The 22192-nt window shown below is 39.3% G+C and overlaps 1 long non-coding RNA gene across 1 annotated transcript; it reads left to right on the forward strand.

Moving 5' to 3' along the window:
* Positions 1-1579: 1579 nt before the first annotated feature.
* LOC112981648 (uncharacterized) lies at positions 1580-20952 on the forward strand. Its single transcript, XR_003258771.2, has 5 exons — positions 1580-1926; positions 4225-4375; positions 7123-7257; positions 12561-20387; positions 20590-20952. It is a non-coding gene; the product is annotated as an uncharacterized LOC112981648 (long non-coding RNA).
* Positions 20953-22192: the final 1240 nt, after the last annotated feature.

The raw sequence follows: 22192 nt of genomic DNA on the forward strand, positions 1-22192 counted from the left end.
ATGCACTATATAATCTGCTTGAACATGAGGTACCAGGGAGAGCATTTTTGTTGTTGTTGTTGTTGTTGTTTAGGTTGGAGTTATGTTCTCTGAATGACTCTTCAGTGATATAGAAAATCACTGAAAACAAAGATGAAGTGAAAGATTCTACATTGCATCTGAGAAATAGCTCCATTTCTATTTAGATCATCTCAAATACCCATCTCTGGTTTTCTAGTCTGGAGAGAGAAGTTTAAGTTCTTCAGTTTATTCATTCTCCTATTAAAACCTATGTCCTTATCATAAAAATTATGGAAATTCCATATAGCTCTTTACAGAAGTGCTTTTCCCCTATGCTCTGATCATGGCAAGTCTAGTGTTATGGAAAAATATTTATTTCAAGTGATTTATTTGTTGGGTTTTCAATGCTTTTGAAATATATATATATTTTTAGATCACTTATTAAAAATGAGTATCCTAAAACTTTAAATTTTATTCTGTGAGGTTTGACTGAAATAAGAGGAGAAAGTAGATCAGTTATTGGCAAGAACAACAATTCATTCTAGTGTAAGAGTGTTCCTCTTTTTTTCTTTTCTTTTTTTTTTTTCTTCCTGGAAATTAAAGTTCTTCTTAAGTCTGGTTTTCCTGTGGACCTGGTTAAAATAAAAATTAGTAACTGATAGTCAGCCTTAAAGCATTTAGATCTCAAGGATGCTCTGAAAATACTTGCTAGGGGGCAGAGGTTTGCTAAAACACAACTAATATGCTATTGATATTGAAACAGACAGAAAAGGGATGCTGACGTATGCTACTTACGTGGTCAGCTCTTTACCTGGTCATATTCTGTTTTTTTGGAGTAAAATAATGTTAATCATGTTGAGGATACAGGAACAGTGATGAACAAATCATATGGGAATTTTGAAGAATGGGTTTATCCAAACAAGCTATTTTTAATTTGTCTGTTTTTTCTCTCTTCCTCCTTTTCCAGCTTAAAAAAAAGAGAACTGACAACTATATCCACGTAAATTTTGAAAGTCAATTTACTAATGATAACTTATAATCTGAATTTCCAAATAAACTAGACCAGCATGTGAATACCAGCATGGACTTCAAATTGTGCAGAAGGGTCATGTTACCTTTGTAAACTTTAGTTGGCAAAAGCTGTATTTATCCTATTTTCTTTTTGTCATGCATGCCAGCATGATTAAATCCTATTTGAAACAAGAACACAGGTTATCACTCCTTTGCTGAGTTTTCAGTTCTGTATAATAGGGTTTTCAAACATGCCTTCAAATTACAGTTCCCAAAAATAAAGTTCTCTGATGTTCCCTCAATATAATTTCTTCACTTCAAATATCTGAGAGAACGTATTATTCAGTTTGTAGCTGTGTCTGCTCTATGTGAAAGGCTTGCATGTTCTTGATATGTAGGAGTTAGCTCCAACCTACCACTGCATGAGACATGGAGACTGAAGTGGATTGATTTTAACAAAACTATTTCATTGATAAACTAATTCAATGAAAAGCTAATATAAGGCCTAATAATGAAGGTGTAGTTCAAAAGTTCAAGAATATGGAAGAACACTAGAAAAAGAGAGAGACTCTGGGAATCTGAGCTCAAAGGCCCCCAGAATGCTCTGAACAAGGAGAAGCAGCAGGGAACTGGTGTCAAGGCGGGCACAGCAATCTAATTCAATGTCTTTTAAATTTGCAGGCATGTAATTTCTCATTTTCCTGCTTTCTATGGACTCTAAATTACGTGCAAATGAGAGAGAACGGAAAACATATAATCTTATTCATGAGGTCAGGGCAGAAGAAACATCTGTGGCATCAGAACGATAGTACTTCAAAGGAGAGGTTTAACAAATGCCTGCTGGGCTGTTCATCATAATGGTGGTAGCAGAGAGTACAGCATAACAAGACTTCTGTGCTTTTAAAACTATGAAAGGTATGTTCATGACCGAGTAACTGCTAATTACTTCAAGTGTGAAAAGAGGGTATATTAGTAAAACAAATTTTTTTTAAAAAAAGGAAAATTGAGATTTAAAGAGATTTCAGCTTTCTCTGTTCAGTAATACATCAGTGGCTGGTAATCCTTTGTAATGTGGAAAAAATACTGCAACAATTGGATCATGATTCTTTTCTTTAATGGGTGGATAGCAAGCAAACTATCTTCAGGGTCTTTTTGCGTGGATAGCTGCACAAAAATCACGTGTATGGGGTATTGAACTTAAAGTGACAGCAATTTATTTGGCCAATTTAGTTATGGGCTGTTTGGAATCTTTTAAAAGTCTTAACCCTGTGGCACCTACAGTTGATGAGCCTTGTGTTAAACTTACATGGACAAAACTTCAGGGAATATAAACTATCAGATTTAAATCACAATTAGACCTGCTTCATATGAATACACTGTGTGGAGAATATCTACTGCAGTGTGATGACTATATCAGTGTAATGAAATCATATCAGTGACTAATCAGTGTAATGAAATCATATCAGTGACTAATCATTTCAAAGAAAGTTTTTATGAGGTCTCTTTGTCTTGGATCTGTAAGTAGGGAAAAGAAATATAACCATTGAGATCTCCTCTTTAAGTCTGACGTTTTTCAAGTGCAACGGGTGTTTATGAAGCTAGCTCTGACAGTCTCTTGCTATGGTGACTTCTGAAACCAAACAAAGCAAGCACACAGCTAGTGGGTTAACAAGATGAACTGCATGGGAAATCTGGTGGCATTGCTAGTTTGTACCTCTCACTTTAATGGTTGCTTCTGTTGTATAAAAATGTTTAGATACTCAGTCTGGAGGAAGAATGTTGATTAAAAATATTTAGTTAGACTAAGATGAAGAGGTGTTCTGTTCTTAGCACTGCCCTGGGGGAAAAGCAGCTCTGTTGAGAAAGCACTGGCCAACCAAACCCTGTGTGTAGCAGACTTCAGGGTAAAATCAATCCCTTTGCGGAAGACCTGCATGCAGATTTCTGTGGTATTGATAGCCATTGGGGAAAGAGAATAACAATAAACTAGTTTGGCAGAAATCCTTTACTTTTCTGGCATGACTTAAGGGGGTATATGTACCATCATGCTAGATATCAGGCTGAACAGGATTCTATTGGAAAGCTAAATCAAATATTTGTAGCTTACTACCAAAGCACTGAATGGCTACATGGATAGTTCCAGCCAACAGTCTGCAGAAATGGCTGTGGGAATATGATTGTGCTATAAATGATTTGAGATGTTCTTTATCTATGGGCTCCTGGTGCTGGGAGAAATATGTTTCAAGAGGTTTTATTTTGTGTTGTGTTTTCCGGGAAACAAAGCATTTTGTCAGAAGTTTGATCTGTTGTAGGACTTGTCTGCTCAGGGACATTATGGCGTAATAACGGAAATCGAAGGCTTCCTTAGTGACTCAGTTTATTTCCATCACACTCTTGCTATATCAGAGTAGCCTTCTTAACACATTACTATATGGTTAGGGTACCAGCACAGGGAAGTGGTGCCCGAGAACACCAGAAGGGCTGGCCTTGCTGAGGCTGAAAGTTCATTTCATACAGGAATGCGTCTCTGTCGGTAGGCAGCCCCAGATAGATAGGGACCAGTATAAGGGCAGGATAATCTCGATAATTCCCTGAAGTGCTCTACTGGAACCTGGTGGGGTTTATTTCTGTTTATGCCAGAATCTTTCTCTAGTCTTCCTCGGGCCTGATTTGTCCAAGTCCCTTTTGAACCCAGCTCTTCAGGTTCACAGCATCCTATGTCAGAGTCCTGCAGTTTAACTGCTTCTTGTGTGGAAAAAATGGTCTGTTTTGTTTTTGTTTGGTTGTTAGTGCTCTGTAAATTCAGACCTTTAGCTTTCCTCCTGGAGGCATTTCTGTGTAGGTACCACTAAGACTCTATCCAGGACAGGTGCTGGTAGGTAGCCTCCACGTGATAGAATAAAACATGTCTTTGAGACAAAATTATTCCGTGGAGGAAGAAACACCATAGGCATTCAGGCCAGTTTTCCAAGGAACTAGTTTGCTGTTTTACCTTTGATCTCTCAGCAATTGCACACTTGCTCTTGCCATTTTGGGAAAATAAAAGCAAAGACTTAAAGGTGTGTGGGTTTTTTGTTGTTGTTGTTGTTTTGTTTTAAGCTATGAAATATTCATGCAGTAAGTAAATACATAGCTGCACTGGTCATTTAGTCAACCCTTGTGGAAAACTATAACATGTTCTCCAGAAAAAATATGTTCATTACTTTTTTTTAGGTCCTAAGAGATACAAGAAGTTCAAATCCATACCCAATAAAGAATAATCAGGATTTTGTGTGTGAAAGGGCAGGAAAACACTCTCCTGCCCTGTGTGAAGAAGAGTGGTCTTGAACTATCTGTCTTAAAGAGCAGGATAAAGGAGCATCAGGTGGGTTAGATTCTTTTTCTCACTGGGCTCATGTGCTGTGTTGTGACTTCTGAATTTTCCAAAATATTGTCAAAAGGGAATAGAACTCTGCATTTTCAAAAGCTTCAGTGAATACTTTCCACAATACTTGCCAATCTTGCATTAGTATTTTTTCCTGAAGTTCACTCAGAGGTAAGAATTGATGCATAGAGTGTGCATAAACAGAGCATCACTATAGAAGTTAAATCCAATGCACTCATGATAAAACTTTTCCCCTCACAAGTAGTGTTTTAAAGGGCTTTTGTTTTAGACGTTTTTAAATTATTTAGCCTGAGTGCCTTTGTCTGTGACAGAATGTTTAAATAATGCAAAAATAGAAAAGATCAACAACATCCATAAAAACAGCAGTTTCCCAGAGGGAGAGATTAAATCAGTACCATGCCACTAGGCCTAAAAACCAAACCAAAACAAAAAAGCTTTTTCTCTTGAAAGCCTAGATACACAGGGTCTCATGGTCTTTCGATTATATATTTGGTTTAGTTTGTCAAAGGGGAAGATGAAGTCCACAGTTAACAATATTTAGTGGAAGCTGTTATCTTAGTCACTCTTTTTCTCTTATTGAAGATGCCTCAGTTTAGATACTGCTAATGACAGACCCAAACTCTAAAAGGGAAATGTTCCCTCTGGGAGGAGACCTTGAGCTAGCTAAACTAGGGCCAATGCTGGCAGCACCAAAGATGCAGAAGTAACCCTCTGATGCTCAATGCCCTGATGTGCCTGGTGTTGATATACCACATGCTGCTTACCAAACTGCATTGTCCTACCTGTGCTTGAGCTGCAGGGAGATGTGGGGTAATGGGGTTTGAGGGCTCTTGGCTGAGTCAAAAAAAAAAAAAAAAAAATCAAATTCTACTGTAAGTTCTACATCTTGTGACCATCCTGCAAGCACAGACTTTTTGTCTAAAGCAGAAGTTGATGGCTTCAGCTGGGAGTTTTGCCTTCAAGACAGCTTCACTGAACATAAATGGTTAGTTGTATCAGCAAAAGCCCCTCAATGGGTGAGGGATGTCAGCAGTGGGAGGGTGGGAGCTGATTTAGAAAAAACACTTTACATGCTGATTGAGTGCTTTTCTAAAGCACTCTATCTTAATAGTTATCTGTGAGCTCTACAAAAGGATAATGGTGAACTGAACTGGGAATTAAAAAAAGTAACAGAGTACATGTTCAGTGAATATATATATGCCAGCTGGATATAACAGGCTTGAAAATATTGATGCCTGCAAGGACACCCTTCCCCCTGCCCCCCCAGTCTAGCTCTGGTTATGAGGAATTTGTCATTTGAAAGAAAGTGTGTATAAACCCAGAGCTTCCTGCAGGGAGGGAGAAATCTCTTACCTGGCCCACAGCCCCTCTGGCCCTGGTCCCAGGCACACGGTGGGGGCTCAGCACTGTGACCCCTTTCCTGCAGGCGAGGGGCCACACTGGGACCAGTGCCAGAGGATGGGGTGCCTGTCTTGAACCTGAGGGAGAGAGAAGATTTCCCTTCCAAGAGCTGCCCCTTTTCACCTTATTATCCCAAGTTGTTGGCTGGCCAGCGGGCTGAAGCTGTGTGTCCTCCTGGTCCCTGACGCGGGAGGGTTGGAATGGCAGTGCCTGGAGGAGAAGGTGCTGCCTGGCCCCATGTGGCAAGCTGCTGCTGGAGCTCATGTCCAATGAGATGCTATTGTCTAAATTGTCATTTACTTCTGTTTTTAAACAGTTGTTTTTGATAGCAATGGCAAGCTCAGACCTTGGCTTAGGTAGCCATTTCCTCCCCTTCCCCCCCCCCCCCCCGATACCTCCTCCGAGATGAGGTATCCCAGTAAAGGAGTGTTTTGGACATTTTCATTTGAGCACCTGCTACCCAAGACAAGGCTGGGAATTGGCCGATTCCCAGTGCAGGGATCAGAGTATGTTTCCAGCTGAGCTAGTGGAGCCAGTCTGCAGGCTGGTGGTGTTACCAGGGGATTGCTCTTAGCAGGGACAGAGCAGCACTCCTTTAGCAAACAAGGGACAGATGGTGGGGAGACACCTTACCTGCACATGGACACACCGGGGAAGTGAGTGGGAAGGCCTTTAACACAACGGACATAATTTAGTTGCCTCAACAAGTGCAACTTGAGATGCTCTGGAGTGCTCCAGTTGCAGCAGGCAGCTGGTGCAGGTGTGTGGGATTTCGCCGAGGCAGCTCAGGCAGCACCCATGCTGATGTTCAGGCAGTTGAATCAAGCCATAGATCAGTCTAAAAGCCTAAAAGTCAAAGCCTGTATAGCAACAGTAAAAGTGACCGAAAGACCTATAAGACACACACACAAGAACAGCAGACATTTCGGCTGAAATGACAGTGACCTGCCTTTGGGGTTGTGCTACATCTAAATATTTAAACAAGCTTCAGTGGCTTGTGAGAATTTTTATAGCTCCTAAAATTTTGAAAAATGTAAAACTGAAAAACTCTTTGCAAACCCTTATTGGTATTTGTTGCTTTTTTTTTCCACTTTCAGGCCCTTGATAGGCAGTTTTGTTACTAATGGGAGAAAAGCCAGAACATGTGATTTAGGTTATGAAATGACAATAAGCAACGGGGTCTGCAACATGAAATTAACTCAGATTATTTAAATTATCTTCAGAAAGACAAATGCATTCCCAGAAACCAGACTTTTTTTTTTTTTTTTTTGGATCCATAAACAGAGAAAATAAGTCTAATTAAATCTTCTGATGTTCACTTGCAGGTAGATAAATCACCAATGCCCTCTCTGTGTGACTTGTAGCAGGTCCAAGAGGTACCTTCCACTTCTTTTATTGACCATGAATTGTCAAAACACATGTGAACTACAGCGCGATTCTGAATCAGGGCGAGAGCGGAGGTATGGTGATGGCATAATCTCTCCTGTATTCTGGTGTCTTCACGTACCTCCTTGGGACGTGCCTGTCCTTTCTATAAAAGCTCTGATTCTGCTCTGCAATGCTGTCACAGGAAAATGTGTAACAGAAAAGTGAAGGATTTGATTCAAACCCCACTGAACTAATGGAAGGTTTCCTGATGATTTACATGAGCTTTGAACCTGGGTGCTATGAGATGCTGCTTTGGAGCTGGGGGTGATCAGAACTGTGTGTTGTCAGATTGTGTATGAGCAAACTTGCTGGTTTCAAATTCTTCTTACATCTGAGAGAAACCTGCAGCTATTTCCTTCTGTTACTGTCTTTCAGCTCCTTCCTTCATCTATGCAAACAGTTTTGTGAACTTTGAGAATGGTCCTCTGCGCATTAAAATGTATTTGCTGTTGAAATGTTATTAAATTGAACACCAGCTTGAATATTTTTAAAAGGTCAGGAAGCAAAACACACATTGCATATGCTTTTCTTTTAACTGTTTTTTTTAACATGGGATACTGCAGGAGATAGACAATGCTGCAACTGAAATACCTAGAGAAAAATCCAATTTTGTACTAGGATGTAAAAATCACGTTTACATCTTCCACCTATCTTTTACAGGTGATTAAAAAAAAAAACCCAGAAAAATAATAATGATCTTGTTTTAGGAAAAGCTCATGGCATTTAGTAGTTCACCTTTGTGATATTTTCTCTGGCTGTGGGGCTCCAGGAGTGTCTGGTGCGAGTGCACTGGGGGTTCAGTGAAAGCCGAGGTCTGGGAGCACGGTTCTGCAACGGGCTGAATGCTGCGGCACATGCTGTGGTGTGGGACGGATGCTCTGTGAGGCTCTAAAGAAATGCTCCCACTTCTGCAGCAGCGAAACATACTAAACATGTCACATTAGATAAGCAACCAGGCGTGCTTTGGAAATGTATGGTACTATGTTATTTGGGATGATTCTGTTTTCAGTTATATCTAGTCATCTGGCTACAGTTAATGTGTTTGAAAACTTAAATCTCATCTTAATTTCCCCTTCATCTGGCTTTCAACTATTTGTTAACATGAATATTCATGCAATTCTAAACACAGTTCTGTTTATGAAGTAGTAAACCTGTAGAATTACATGGAATTTGACACTGAGGATTGTGAATACGCTCTGTTCTGCTGTACGTTCAAAGATGAAGAGGATAAAGACTCGCACACCCCAACTGGAAAATCAATTCAGTAATAACATAACATCAGAGATGTAATTGTCCTGAAAGTATTGCTACTCCAAGCTGCAGATACAAAACCTGAGAGGATGGGAGAATTTAAAAGCCGTCTATTGCTTACACTTGGGGACAAGTCTTAGGCGGCTGGAAAGGCTCTTAGCCTTTCCGTGTGGGGGCCTGAGAAGCACTCACGTACGGCTGCAGGCTTGGAATTGCTTCTGGGCACTGGAGTTCAATTGTCCATGGAGTTTAGTTCATGAATCCATCAGTCATCACATCAGAAACGAAGGGGGTTATTTGTTTTGTATTTAATGACTGTCAGCTCCTAGCTCATTAATTTTAAGACCAGTTCATCCATCCATCCTGTGCCTATTATATCACACTGTTCTGTTTTTTTTCCCTTTTCCCTTCTTCGATTTGCTAATACCAGGCAGAGATGATGTTGAAATTATTCCTTCATGGTGCTTAATTTAAAACTTAGCTTAATAAAAGGCATTTACGGTTTTCCACTGCAGCTGATGCAATTAAAAAACTAATCTTTCCTACACTCAGAAGGGGGAGGATTCTTGTAATTTGCATAAGTTACATTAAAAAAAAAAAAGAGGGCAAAAATTGCACAGTTCCATGTAGGTTAGGATTTGAAGAGCATTAAGCTATTTTTCTCATAAGGACAAACTTGATCTGCAGTGGTATATGATCATTCACTGTCAGCAGCGTTTATTCCAGTTGCTGCTTTGCGTTTAGAGAAAACTCTCCAGCAGAGTTGCAAGGTGCTGGATGTCTTCCAGCTCTCCTTCACTGCCATTAGAGAAAACACTCAGCACCTTATGGACCTTGATCAAACTGATTGTAATTAAGGACTTGGTTCTGTGTCCTCCAAGGCATTTAGTCCTTTGCCTCCTATTGTTTTATTTTGGCTATTTCTACTTGGAGCAGGCAGAATATGAAAGAGAAAATATGTAAGCTATGCCTAAAAGAAGCAGCGTTCTCTGTATTAGCTCCTGAATGTGTCATAAATATCCATCCATAAGTCTCTTTCTGGAGTAATATTACTTTTTGTTTCTATGAGGAAGTCATTAACATCCTTATGATCTAAATCAAAATCAGTTAAAAAATAAATACAGCAGGTCTTTGTGGTGCCAGAAACGACTGAGTTATAATTTATTAATTTGACAGACTATCATCTAGTCAGTGTCCAATTCTGTAATTAGAAGCTGTGCAATGTAAGCATCCGATAACAACAGAGCATCAATACGCATATGGCTGCGCATGCAGAGTCTTCCAGTAATTCAGGAAAGATGGTGCTTAAGTCACCTGTGAGGATGCTAGTGAAGGCAGTCGGGAAGAAAAACACCATTTGTTTACACAGCTGTGAGACTCTTCACTCATCAGCATGTTTTCAGTCTCTGAAAATACAGAAATGATGCATTCAAATCTGAGTACCTCCTTGACTCTTAAAAGAATATTTTGCACAATCTGGTGATATAGATGATGTGTAAATGATATGACTTGTGCATTTTAGGCATGTTTGTGAAAAGCAGAACTGGTTGAAAAAGATAACTGAATGTGTTTTTGGATAGACAGCTGAAGATTTGGGAAAGTTCTCTCAATATACTCAAGCTTCAAATACAAAGAAAGATTGAAAATACTTTATTCTCATTTTCAGTCAAATGTTTCTATTCTATGATCTACTTACAAACAAAAATGATTTGTCACTATGTTAAAATCATTAACTTGACAGTGTGTTACAATCTGGGCAACATCCAGTTATTGGGATTAGTACTTCTGTGGCATGGGGAACAACAGAATATCAATATGTGTGTTTTGTCTGTGTTTTATCTAGATTTTCTTTCATTCTGCTGCTGAGTGAGACCCTCCAGCTGCTATGAATGTCCCTTGTAGCTCAAAGAACCCCAAAATGGGATTAGGAAATAATTTAAAGTTACATAAAGCGAATGTGAGTGCCCAAGACAGTTCTACACCAAAATTTTATGAGTAGAGCTAAAGAGCGCCTTGCTGCTGATAGCCCTTGTGTCTGATGTGGCAGCAAAAGGAGTGGTGTGAAATACCTTTTCTCCCCAGTTCTGCTCAACTTGTGCTGTCACTGTTTTCTGGTAGTGAAGCAGGAAGGTCATCAGAAAGTGAGATCTTAGAGTGCTTGACTGTGCATTAGCAGCTTTCCTTCTGCCTATCGTGAAGGAACTGAAAACATGGATACTGTCCAGCACGGAGCCTTGAATCTTTGAATGACCAGTAGTCATGTAATACAATCACAGACTAACAAATGGGCATTTTAATTCAATTTTTTATAAAAATGTGGGGGGAGGTATAATGCACAAGACTATTTCAGTTCAAATAAGCTCTGGTAAGAGTTGTTAATGTCATTAGAGAGTTGCTGAGAGCATATAACTCTTTTTCTCAAAGGCAGGGAAGCCAGCACTCCTTTTACATGTTAGCTCACATTTGTTAAATGAGCAAGACACCTCTTGCCATCTTTTTCTGAGTAGGTTTTGCTGAGCTGAACCATCCTGAAAGGCCGAATAGTGCAAACAGCAGCTGTTGTGGCTGAAACCAAAGCAGCTCATTCAGGCAGAAAGCACAGGACACTTTAAAAAACAAAGGGCTTCTTTTAGTGTTTTATTCATGAGCAAGAGCTAACTTGGGAGAAGAGGAGGGATTAAATGGGGAAAAAGGAAAAATAGGAAATAATGTTATTGGAGGATGATTTTGTCAGCAGGAAATGAAGAGTTTGTGAAGGCTGTGGTCTGTCCTTAGCTGCCAGGAGATGTAAACACACCTGCCATAACACTGGTTAGCACTGATGGTAATTTGCATCCTTGACATGGTGCCTTAAAGAGGAGCCAGGGTGCTCTCACCTGGGTGGGCTGAGACAGGCTGGACGTGTACTGCTGTCTTCAGCCTATTTTTGTGCCCGCAGCCCCATCTCTCTGTTTGAGGAAGAGGTGCCCACTGTTGCGTGTCAGCACTGCTGGAGCTGGCTTTGGTGTGCTGTGCATCTCCACGGATTCCTGTGCCCCAGCAGCTCGTTGAGCTCTTGGTCTGCATCGCCCTGGGCTGGGGGCCGTGACATGGTCATGGCCCCGTTCCTGGTGATCCCAGGGCAGGAGCAGAGAGGAGAAGGGCTCGAGATCAGCCCTTTCTCAGAGAGTTTGTCCTTCTGCCTGTTTATCAACCTCTCTCCAAAGTTATAGGGATGACAGAAAGACAGAGCACGCCTCTCAGACTGCTGGGAAGAGGAAGGAGAAATAGATATAAAACAGGATAAACAGAGGTGAAAGGATTTTGTTGAGCTTTAAGAACATCTCAGTGTTCTCCGAGCTGATTATGTTGTCAGACTTATCAAGGTTTTTAGCAGAGAAATGGGTAGGCAGTAAGATTAGGGTATTCACAAGTTTCCCAGCAGTTTCTGTCAAAATAAACGTTATTTTGTTAACAGAAGCAACAGTAATGCCTATGTATTGTATAGAAACGTGACTCTATTTTCCCTCCATATTGCAACAACTTTGGGATAAGTAAAGTCCAAGAGCACAATTATTTAATCACATATATTTTAGTTACAATAAATTGGTTATGTTTTCAAAAGCTTAGGAGATTTACAGTTCTAAATGATATTCTCTGTAACAGCTTAGGCATTAGAAATGCCAGTTTCTCTGGAAATCAGGGGCACTTAGGCACTGAAACCACTTAACTGCTTTTCAAATTATAATCAAAGATTTGAAAGACATGATTTATGGATAAGCAATCAATTCTGAATTAAATAAGATTTTGGGGCTCATTTCAAGGTTATTCTGAAATGCGCCTAAATCAAATAAGCTAGGTGTCCAAATTTATAATCATGTCCATAATTTTCTTAATATATTTACACAAATATGCATTTTGAAGGCACATTTTAGGTTATGTTTTTACAGTGTTCTTGAAATAGAAAATATTTGATACGTTCTAACTATTCTCCTTTCCCCTCCCCCACCACATACATCATTTTGCTCCATTAATTGCTTTTACTGCTGCATGAATAGTTTTTCTTTACTTCTAAGAAAAGGAGTATGTTCTTACTTTTTACAAGGATGAAGCCTTCACCTTCTTAGGAAGAAGATGAAGCCAATAATCCAGAGGTCACCTGGGATGTGGGCCTTCTGATTTAAGGGCTTCTTTTGGGTCAGGTATGTAGACTGCATTTTTTGTAGCCCTAGTTAATGCTCTTACCATCAAGACCTTGGTCATTCTTCTACAGAGAAAACAAGGAGACCTGCTCTGCAATGTGGAACTGCAAAGTCTTTATTGATGACAAACAGTATGGGAATTGATGTAGTGCTAGGAAAAGTTTTAGAATAGAAATTCCTGGATCTCTCCAGGAAGTGGGAAAAAAGTCAAGGCAACAGGAGCACAATTCATGCCGTAGCTCCCTGCTAAGCAGAGCTCAGACCGCTTGTTTGCCAGGAATTACTGGGGAAGCCATTCGGAGTTAGTTACTCCACACAGAACTGAGAAGAGGTTTTGGACTTCCTCTTAGAGATGAAGTTCCTTCAACCCAGTTGTGCTATTATTTAACTAGCATTACCTAGAAAAGGCTTGTATGAAGCCTAAACTGTGTCTGAAAACTGTAACTTTTGCATGTACCATTGTAAATGCAAATAACTACTGATCGAATATGTCTATTTTTAGTGCCATTAATCTTGTGCGTTGTCTCAAGATAGGATGCCTTCCCATGCTGCCCTGCTGAATGTATTTTATTCATAATCTGGAGCCTAGTAAGTCAGGAAGTTACATTTCAGTGAAGAAGGTCAATGAGTAAAATGAGAGACAACATTGACTTTTTTTTTCATACCTTCACCTCATTAATGAATAATGCCTAGGCACAAGAGGAGACTTATGGATGTAACTATAATAGTAGCAGCCAACAGCCAACAGTTAGACACTGCTATTGTGTTTGCATTATGCCTCTTGGGCAGATCTTAGATAAGTGAAAGGCAGTATAATTGCTAGACCAGGTTTACCTTACACGTGGAGCCCAATCTGTTGGAAAAGTGAATATTCTTTTCCCCTAGAAATGTTTCATGAAAGTATGGATAGACACTCTTTAATTTAGAAAAGACAAAATGTTTTATTTGATATCAAATAGCATCTGACTTTAATGACTTTAAAATTGAAAAGAAAATAATGAATATTGAAACAATGTCATGTTTGAATATTCCAGTAATAGTTCTGTATGTTCTGGATTATTACTGACTTTCATGAAATAATGCAAAAACTATATTGAGTAAGAAATAGAATTTAAAATGCAATTCTAAACAAAATTCTGGGGTTCTGAGTTGAAGACAGCATAACTTGGCAGCTTTCCAAATCTTAATTACAAACTGAACAAAAAAAATTTTTTTAGTATTTTTTTCCTCACTAGCTAAAACATCCAGGGTTCAGCCAGCTGGAGGGAGTTAGAGTATTTGTGACTGCCTCTTACATATGCATGAATACCTTGTGAAGAAATTTGGCATTAGTGAATGTTTCAGGAGATTTTATCCTGTTTTTTGTTAGCATTTGGAGAGGAACCAGAAATGCAAATTAATTTTGCTGTTCCTTTGCAGAGTTAGTTAATCAGTATTAAAAGATCAGAGAGCTACACAGCTCTCTCTGATAGCCAGCCAGAAGTTCTGATTATGATTTGTTTTTCCCCTTTTTAACAGATTATTCTGCTTGAAGTCTGGCTGTTATTTTGGCTGCCTATCTAGAAAGCTCACTAGCAAATATTTTTCTTTTGACAGCATGTCAGCCAGACTTAGAAATGTCTCTCAAAAAATTGCTAGTGCAGAGTTTAGAACTGGTTTCTACTGCTGTATAGACGTTCAAGTGTGGGGGAAGATTGGGAGAGGGATTGTTTTAAAAGTGAAAGGCAATTGGGAACATTGGACTGACCAAGTCTTTAGCATACACAGCTGAGATCTGCCTTATGTGTTCATAAGTAATTTTAGTGCTATTGCTGATATAAAGGAAGGTAAGTGCAAGTGAAAGATCTCTTCATAAATTGTGTGCGCATTTACTGCAGTAGAAGTCAGGAACTAGAAACTCTACTAGTTACAAATAGGCTTTTGGAGCACTTACTGTTGATTATAAACTCCAGGATAACTAACTTTTAAATTATAATTTTCAAAATACAGTTAAGTTTAGCAACCTTATGAGGCATCACACCAAAACAAGCATACTGATTTTGAACTGCTTCATTAGAGAAGAGTCCTTGAGGGAAACAAGCTTGAGTGAGGCAGCTGTCATTACAACGTCAGCACATCAGTCCCTGAACAAAACAAGGAAAAGGGAAGGAGAAACAAATATTTTTATAACCACAATTGAATAGCCTACTCATGCAGATAGAAGTTATGTGATCTCAGCAAGCATCTTGCCAAATACCAACCTACTGAAATCAAGGAGTGTTAATACTGACAAGTCGGAATGCCAAAAGGAGAGCAAAGAGAAAATTTGAACAGCTTGAAGCCAGAGATGAACAAAAATGACCAGATATCCATTTTGTAGTAACTCGCATGTAATAAGTCTGCTGGAAAATGGAACTACCACAGAATAAGTGACATCAGTCATCTGAGATGATTTCTTTGCATCCGTTTTTACCAAAGAGATTGATTGACCCATTTTCAGACCTATTTTTCAGTACAGATGAAGTATGGACAGGACTGTGACATGAAGAGCCTAAAGCAAGCACTTTTTAAAGGAGAAATATGCAGCTGGGTTTCTTTTAAATGGTAATGCAGATCTGCAGGATCCATTCTAAGTCTGGAAAGTGAAGAGACAGGAATGATTTAGTAATACGTGGAAACGTTTAAATATACATTTAATATGAAATATACGAAATATACGAAAAACGTTTAAAGTGGGAAAAAAACCCATCAGTTTTACCCCGAAGAACAGAGCAATGATACACTGAGTCTCTGTGGTGTTATAAAACTACTACATCTTCACAGGGTGGATGTCAAGAGTTTTTTTTTCAGAGGTCTGCTGTCTTTATTGGGGTCTCAAGAAGAGTGGGAGATTGTAGTGAGTATATAGCAGGATGCTTTTGCTATGTATGTACTGTACTGCTGGACAGCCATGAAAGCAGCTAGATGCATGGTGTATTCCAAAAATCACTGGTTTCCACTCACGTGTTAGCAGTGTAGTAGCTGTAAGTCTGTTCAGACTTTTCCCTGCTTTCTGTTTTTTTTCTCAGATGTACATTTTTTTCTGAAGATAAGTTTCAGTTCTTCGGAAATGTCACTCTTAACCACTTTTTATCATCACTCTTGGACTTACGTTCTACTGAATTATTGAAAGCTGGCTGACATGATATTTCATAGGAGTTTCACAAAAATATTATGTTTTTCAGGCCTTGTCTCATCTGGACTACCCTTAAAGAGAATACAAACCTACATCCTAAAAATGTTCTCGCCATTTGCCTGCATACGTTGGTAGAACTGACGCTTTGGAGCAATTACCAGAGTCTAAAGGTCACAGCACAGAAAGCTAAGCCCTATACTGCTGAAAAACTATGTTTCAGCTGTTATCAGCAGGATGATCTTTGACATGAGTTATATCAGTTCTGGTAATTTTTATTCCGAGATGTAAGAGTGATACGCATGACTTCTTAAAATAAAGGTGGCTTATTCAAATATACATTCCCATCCTAGTGAATTCCCGATATTAAATTAAGTGTTTCCTATTGCATCTTTCAGTTTCTACAGTCGAAAAGATTTCTGATGGGAAATTTCCAGCTGCACTCTGGGATATGAACAGATCACGTTGTACCTTGTTAAATAACTGTGTTATAATAACTAATTATAATAATCTCTCTCTACTGATAGATGAGCACAAGATAAATTCCTTCCCCTCTTGATCTCTGTTCACTCTGTTCCAGGCTGTTAGACAAACAACTTGATGTATTTCACCAAAGACATTTTTATTATCACCCATAATCTCCAAGGCATAAGTTGCATACATTTTCCTAAAGAAAGACAGGAAAAAGTAAATGCTGTTTCCAAAATGCATTTTAAAAATGTCTTTGTCATATTTCTAAAGGGAATGCCATAATATCCAGTCCTCTCCCCTGCAACCTGCTCCTTGGCAAAGAAGCTTTGACTGGCGCTCTCGTAGCGAAAGCCCCCTCCGTTGCTGGTATGTTGGTACGATGGGGTGAGGGGCTCCGGCTGATCCCTTGGCCACTCCTCACCTTGTGTTAACACCCTGGGGACTTGTTGAAAGGTGTGATGCCTGAGGGCTATTAGTCAGCCCCAAACCACTTTCAACTCCAGGCAAACTTTAAGATAAAAATAAAATAAAAAGTTTAAGAAACTTTTTTAAGAAACGCTCCTCCTTTTAAAGACAGATGCAGAGCAATGACATGATAAAATGCTACACTACTACCTCTCATTCTAGATTGACTTCATTCCCCAGCGTGGTCCTGAGGCTGGGGAATGACATCCACCAGGAGCCATAGCTTGTGCAAGGATTTAGTGAGGATGGTAATGATAAAAAGTCCCTGCTTGGATTCTTCTATTTCTAGTTGTTTGTTTGCTTGTTTTTACCTTGTCACACTAATGATGTTTTCACAATTCCTTGATTCTTTTTTTAACAGACCTTTGGCTGAATATAGGTCTGGTAAGTGAATTTTCATTACACTGAATAGTCACACTGAATAGTTATCTTGACTCCTAGTGCAAATTGAATTATTGTATTTAGATGGTACTTGGATTTAGTCAAACTAGTTTATTTTTCAAGTTAATTTCTGAGACTTTTCCCCAAAGAGGCATGTCATGCATGGTTTTCATTGAGAAACATCCTAATTACAAATAGAAACATAGATATATCTTCAGAAAGGGAATTTTACAAACATCCTGTATCTCACTACGCAGTAAACCTCCTTTCAAATGCAGACATAAATGCATCAATTACAAACTAGCTGTTATGTCACAATTTATGAAGTAGATACATAGGAAATTAAATCAAGTGTGTAGCTCATCTGTGTAAGTTATCTTCACTGGAGTCTTTAATGACTAGCTTACACAGACGAGATACACATTACGCAAATCACAGATGCTATTCCATCAGGGTGCTACCAACCTTCTATTTTCCTTTCCTCCAAAGGCAAAACTTGGTTGGTCCAAAGAAATGAAATTGTTGTTCTGACAGCATGATGCCTCTTCACAAAGGATATAGGAACAAATTACAGACTTGTCATCTTCTGAGTGAATTTTCTTGAGTACCTCTTGCCCGATCTTGCTTATATTATAGAGGCTCTGTGCAGGTCCTGAAGCAGTGGAGCCACTTGTTGGCTGGGAACCTAGAGTTTATCTGTGTTACAGTGACCGAACAGCAGTTAGGGAATGGAGTGGACTAGGATTAAAAGATTTCAAACACGTGGGATATGTGAAGTTTGAGGGAAGGTACCCTTTAGTGATCGTGCTAATAGAACAGGAGTAGCTCTCTTATAAAGACCAGGTAATTGTTTCTCTCCAAACATCTATAAAAAAGGATCTTGAGTTTTTTGTTTTGCTTAATTCAAGCATACAGAATGAAACAGCAGAAATTCTACTCTGTCAAAAACAATGACAGAACCCTGGCAGTGAGAAATTGCAGCAAAAAGAGCTGTTTTCTGGAGGAGTGAGATATTGACCCAAAGTAACTCCACATAATCTCTTCAATATTCTCGCAAGGTTTCCCTGGTAAAGATGTTCCCTTCTGAGAGTTAATTCTGGTGCAGAACAGAGGCTGTGATGTAAATATCTTTTAATTATTTTCCGTCAACTGGATGCTAGATTTTCTGTAACAATAGTGCTTTTTCACCATAGAAGTGCCAGTTTTATCCTCCTGTACAAGGTGAAAATGTTTTGTACTTTCGCATTGGGATAGATATGAATTGGGCAATATTGTATTTCAAGAAAATCTTGTTCGGTGTCACCTGTAGACTGTTCAGTCCAGCAATTGAGAACTTGCTCTCTTCTGCTTCTCAAGCATGGAAAAAAGTCCTTGACTTACCTATGTCTCCATGGCATCTAGAAACTTGAAGACTCCAGCCCATAAGCTTTACACATGAACCTGCTTCTTACTCATGCAGATAGATAATTAGTATTATTGGGATGAGCTGCATAAGGAGGCCTTACAGAATGGCTATTACAAATCACCCACATGCAGGACAAAAGAGTTGAGAAAATCTGTAGATTTGGCAAAATGGCCTTGGTCTTGCAGCGTAAGACTTCAGCTTAGGTGATGCCTGTTCTACATACATGTGCATGCATGCTACCCTGCCTCTTACATGGTTAAACCCTGTGGATGAGCTCTGGGACCCCCTTTGCCTAGCCCTTGGGTCATGTGGAGAGCCTGGGGTTAACGGAGAGCCAGACCTTTGGGATGGGCATTTATCCCTTTCTCAGGATGACATGGTTGGACTGACAGGCCTTCGCAGAGCTTTGGGCTCAGCTACAGTAACTAACAGCTGGGAAGGAGACACAGTAACTAACAGCTGGGAAGGTGACATCTGAACCCACCTCTCCAGCTGCAAATTGCCATCTCCCAGTTGAGCTCATATCTCACTCCATGCTTAATCCTTTTCCTGCTTGTGCAGCAAAGGTTTTAACCCATGTGCTGAAGTCTGGGTTAGGATTTTGAAATCAGCCTTGCTACTCATTTGGTCCCATGAGACATTCCCTTACCTGACCTAATGTGCCTGGAGTCACACCCACCAATAGGCTTGTCTTAAAGTAAATTGATTCCTATCAAAGGTGCTGAGATCTTTTGAAGGTGACAGAAAGCAGTCAGGCACAGAAGGACAAGCAGTGTCTGTCCAGAGGGAAAACCTGCCATAGACACACTTATCATTTCCCTGGAAAACACGATTTCACTTTCAAGTGTGGAAGAGGCTATCTGAAAGCGTTCAGGATCAATCAGTTTCATAAAGGCATTCAGAGAGATTCAGGCTTGGATCTTATCATCTTAACTATATGACAAATAAGAGGTGGGGAAAACATTCTCCTCATGAAACAATAAGTTAGGGGCTCCACTGCCATGCTATCCTTGCCACTTCCAGTAAGTGTATTATGAGCTTCCAGTAGGCTTATTGCAATACTAATAATGACATTATTAGCATATTAGTATTGTTTGAAATTTACCTGAGATATAGATTTTAAAAAAGTTAAAAGGAAGCTTAATTTTTTTTAAAGAAGCTTAAATCTCTGTGTTATTAGACTAATGAAATTTTAGTAGCCATTCTTGGTTACCCAGGTGATCTTTTCCAGTTCTACCCATTTCAGAAATTTAAATCTTTAAATACAAAGAATAAAATATTAAAAAGCTTCTGTGTGGGATAAGGAGCTCTTCTTGCTTCATCAGTGCTCACTCGGTGGCTTACCACAAGCCTCCCAGAACCACTCAAATCCTGTGCTGCCATTGCACAATAAGTACTACAGAGCTCCCTCAGACTACCAAAAAGTCCAGTCCAACTAATGAGCCAGATCCCACCTCTGCCATTAGACACCATAAGAGCAAAGAACAAGGAGGTGATCCCAGAGAGGAGCCATAAGGACCACCATGGATGTTCAGCTTGTTAGTGGCCTTCTCTAGTTTTGCACCATGTATCTTTTAAATCAAGTATTAGTTGAGCAGTAACTACCTCTGGAGTGTGATGAAAACAAAGGAATAATTCATTCATCCTTCATGTGGAGACTTAGAAATTTCAGAGATTAATATCTACCTCATCTCTATGGTTTGCTGCTTCCATCTCCTGTGTCATTTTGAGGATTACTGTTCTGCCTCTCTGACTGAGTTTCTTGTTATGACTTCTCTTTAGTGTCTTCATTTCCTCACATGAACTGGGTTATATTGGAAGCTGTTATATGGATTTTTTTGCGCTGATGTATTAGGGGTAAGTACTGCAGATGCCCAATGTTTATTTTGTAGGAGATGTGAGCAGGTATTTGTATCTGGCAGAAGTTCCATCAAATACTTGGTAAATCTGTAGCTCTTGTAGATTTATATTACAACTGAAATTAATTACAAGTTCTATAATCACTCAGAAAAGCTGGAAAGGATAAGAAAATCTTTATTAATTTATTATCTGTGAGCAGATGGCTTCTGAATTCACTGTCAAGTGGGAGTGAATGCAAGCAGGCTCGAGAGAAAAGGCACACTGAATCTGCATCTTCCTGTGATCACCGACTTTCCTCTTGTAGCCAATGAACCTTTCTATTCCGTTGTGAAAAGATTAAATGAGAAGATGGCGATGGGGAATCTAATGACTCTTTACAGTGCCTCTTCCGCTTTTTCTTTCTATCAGTGATGACTTGGACTTCCTAAATAGTTTTCCAAAGAAGAGGACAGCTGATTAGTCTCTGAATCATACACATACCAGTAGAAGAATGTGGAGCTCTCTTGCAAACTTTAAGGTTTAACGTTGTAATAGCCTTCAACTTTTTAAAGGGTTGCTGTTCCAGTGCAGTGAGGTTTTAGGGAAATATATTTTAAATTCCTGAGTATTTTATAGATTTATAAAACTTCATGAAGGCCATGTGCCAAAAATATAGCTGTTCACAACACACATTTGTTATACTTGAATACTTAAAATGATAACATTTAATAAAAAATTATCTGTGTTAAAACCCTGTGCTACATGCTTCATCAATTTATACTTCTTCTAAATACCCAATAAATATTGCTATCTTAAATGGAATTGTTTTATAAAGGCTTAGTTGCTTTTAGCTGTGCTTTTATTTGGCTAGTCTTTCCTTCTGAGCAGTCATTTCAAATAGAAGATGCATGTGTGACTTTTCAGGTTTTTTCCATGCAGTTTGTGGTGAGGTGGAACCTTCAGCAAAATCCATAATTACATTGGTGCAGCCTTGGTTTTTTTAGATATTATTCTTCCCTTTAACATATCTTCTAACATTCACTTGCTACAATGCTCTCTGTTCTAATGCCACCATTAAAGCAAGGGCAGAAAGTTCATGTTGTTGCCACTTTTAAGGACTAACTCAGTACTAGAGGCAAGATGGGTTATTCCTTTGAAGAGGAAAAATTGCTCAGATCTTTTTCACAGCTTCTTCACAAAGAATATAGAAATGAGACTGCATTTCTAAAATATGCAAATGGAAGGCAGTTTTCTTGCTCACACTTCTGAGCCTGTTTTACAGCTAGTCTGCTGCCCCAAAACAACTCCCTTATGGTTTCCATAATGCCATGCTGGCATTATGGTTTTTTTAACCTTCCTCCCACTCAATGCCATGCTGGCATTATGTTTTTTTTAACCTTCCTCTGGCTTTCCTGCCAGAGATGAGAAGTAGCCAGCCTGACAATCAGGCTCTGATGACACTGAAGAGGGCACTGTGGAAAAATTGATTGCCTACTTCCTATTTTCTTTCCTGACCCCTTTCTCCAGGGGTTTTCCATTTCTGGTGGAATAACACATTTTATCTGACTTCACATGAGATATTTCATTTTGCAGCCTTTGCTCTACATGCTGGTTTTCTTAAGTCCCCTTCTGAGGTGCTGAATAAGATTATGCTGGGATGCCCAGAACTTGATGAAATATTCAATATTGTCCCTTAACTTCTCTTTTAGTATTGTTAATCCCTCTCCTCAAGAACTTGTGCCTAGCAAGTGTGTTATGGCCAAGGAAAGCTCAGGAGTGTTCAGGGTCTGTGTGGTGGGAGCCAAACACCAGAATTTGTGTCT

This window comes from Dromaius novaehollandiae, chromosome 2, assembly GCF_036370855.1.
Source record: "Dromaius novaehollandiae isolate bDroNov1 chromosome 2, bDroNov1.hap1, whole genome shotgun sequence".
Taxonomy (NCBI): domain Eukaryota; kingdom Metazoa; phylum Chordata; class Aves; order Casuariiformes; family Dromaiidae; genus Dromaius; species Dromaius novaehollandiae.